At 62.0% G+C, this 2,500-nt stretch overlaps 1 non-coding gene across 1 annotated transcript; it reads left to right on the top strand.

Moving 5' to 3' along the window:
* Nucleotides 1-1,451: 1,451 nt before the first annotated feature.
* Nucleotides 1,452-1,570, top strand: LOC141979992 (5S ribosomal RNA). The gene has a single exon (XR_012637373.1). It is a non-coding gene; the product is annotated as a 5S ribosomal RNA (ribosomal RNA).
* The last annotated feature ends 930 nt before the right edge of the window (nucleotides 1,571-2,500 follow it).

The following is a 2,500-nucleotide window of genomic DNA, read 5'->3' on the forward strand; positions in this document are numbered from 1 at the left end:
GCCTTTTCCTCCGGGTTGACCTGGTGTCCCGGGGGGACTTAGACTTTTTTTCAGCCTTTTCCTCCGGGTTGACCTGGTGTCCCGGGGGGACTTAGACTTTTTTTCAGCCTTTTCCTCCGGGTTGACCTGGTGTCCCGGGGGGACTTAGACATTTTTTTCAGCCTTTTCCTCCGGGTTGACCTGGTGTCCCGGGGGGACTTAGACTTTTTTTCAGCCTTTTCCTCCGGGTTGACCTGGTGTCCCGGGGGGACTTAGACTTTTTTTCAGCCTTTTCCTCCGGGTTGACCTGGTGTCCCGGGGGGACTTAGACTTTTTTTCAGCCTTTTCCTCCGGGTTGACCTGGTGTCCCGGGGGGACTTAGACTTTTTTTCAGCCTTTTCCTCCGGGTTGACCTGGTGTCCCGGGGGGACTTAGACATTTTTTTCAGCCTTTTCCTCCGGGTTGACCTGGTGTCCCGGGGGGACTTAGACTTTTTTTCAGCCTTTTCCTCCGGGTTGACCTGGTGTCCCGGGGGGACTTAGACATTTTTTTCAGCCTTTTCCTCCGGGTTGACCTGGTGTCCCGGGGGGACTTAGACATTTTTTTCAGCCTTTTCCTCCGGGCTGACCTGGTGGCCGAGCGTCTCGCCGTCCGCGGCCGGAGCTAGAGATGCCCCCCCCCCCAGGCCAGCCTGCGAAGCCGCGGCCAGGATCGGGCCCCTGGAAGTCTGACTAAAAATTTTCACCGACCCCAAAAACGGTTAGGGGGGGCCTCATAAAGCCTCCGGAGCGAAAAAAAAAAAAACGGAAAAAAGGATCGGGCCCACCCGAGGCAGGGGAGTCAGTAAGGGAAAGGGGACGAGGCGGCCCGGAGCCGGGTGCCCGGAGCCGGGTGCCGGCGGCCAGGATCGGGCCCCTGGAAGTCTGAAAAATTTTTTTCACCGACCCCCAAAGTGGTATTGGGGGGGGCTCATAAAGCCTCCGGAGCGAAAAAAAAAAAAAACGGAAAAAAGGATCGGGCCCACCCGAGGCAGGGGAGTCAGTAAGGGAAAGGGGACGAGGCGGCCCGGAGCCGGGTGCCCGGAGCCGGGTGCCCGCGGCCAGGATCGGGCCCCTGGAAGTCTGAAAAAAATTTTTTCACCGACCCCCAAAGTGGTGTTGGGGGGGGCTCACGAAGCCTCCGGAGCGGAAAAAAAAAAACGGAAAAAAGGATCGGGCCCACCCGAGGCAGCGGAGTCAGTAAGGGAAAGGGGACGAGGCGGCCCGGAGCCGGGTGCCCGGAGCCGGGTGCCCGCGGCCAGGATCGGGCCCCTGGAAGTCTGAAAAAAAAAATTTCACCGACCCCCAAAGGGGTGTTGGGGGGGGGCTCACGAAGCCTCCGGAGCGGAAAAAAAAAAACGGAAAAAAGGATCGGGCCCACCCGAGGCAGGGGAGTCAGTAAGGGAAAGGGGACGAGGCGGACCGGAGCCGAGTGCCTACGGCCATACCGGACGGAAGGCCCCCGATCCCGTCCGATCTCGGAAGGTAAACCGTCCCGGGCCTGGCTAGTACTTGGATGGGTGACCGCCTGGGAATCCCAGGTGCCGTAGGCAGCTTTTCCCGCTGCGAGCCAGCTCTCTCCTTTTCTGGGGAACAAGGGCAGGGTCGCCCTGCCAGGGGCCCTGGGGCTGAAGTCCCTGCCGGCCACCAGGTCAACCCGGAGCCTGCCCCTCTGCGGCCAGCAGGTCAACCCCATACCGGCAGGGGGTTGACCTGGTGGCCGGGAAGCAGAGCGGCCAGCAGGTCAACCCCATACATTCAGCGGGTTGACCTGGTGGACGGGAAGGAAAGCGGCCAGCAGGTCAACCCCATACTTTCAGCGGGTTGACCTGGTGGCCGGGAAGGAAAGCGGCCAGCAGGTCAACCCCATACATTCAGCGGGTTGACCTGGTGGCCGGGAAGGAAAGCGGCCAGCAGGTCAACCCCATACATTCAGCGGGTTGACCTGGTGGCCGGGAAGGAAAGCGGCCAGCAGGTCAACCCCATACATTCAGCGGGTTGACCTGGTGGCCGGGAAGGAAAGCGGCCAGCAGGTCAACCCCATACATTCAGCGGGTTGACCTGGTGGCCGGGAAGGAAAGCGGCCAGCAGGTCAACCCCATACATTCAGCGGGTTGACCTGGTGGCCCGAAAGCAAACCGGCCACCAGGTCAACCCGGAGCCTGCCCCCGCGGGCAGGGGCCAAGCGGACCCCCCTCCGCCCGGGCTTGCCCTGCTCCGAGCCGGGGCTTAATCCCCGTCCGGCCACCAGGTCAACCCGGAGCCTGCCCCTCTGCGGCCAGCAGGTCAACCCCATGCCGGCAGCGGGTTGACCTGGTGGCCGGGAAGGAAAGCGGCCACCAGGTCAACCCCATACTTTCAGCGGGTTGACCTGGTGGCCGGGAAGGAAAGCGGCCACCAGGTCAACCCCATACTTTCAGCGGGTTGACCTGGTGGCCGGGAAGGAAAGCGGCCAGCAGGTCAACCCCATACATTCAGCGGGT

The sequence above is a fragment of the Natator depressus genome, chromosome 28, assembly GCF_965152275.1.
Source record: "Natator depressus isolate rNatDep1 chromosome 28, rNatDep2.hap1, whole genome shotgun sequence".
Classification (NCBI taxonomy): domain Eukaryota; kingdom Metazoa; phylum Chordata; order Testudines; family Cheloniidae; genus Natator; species Natator depressus.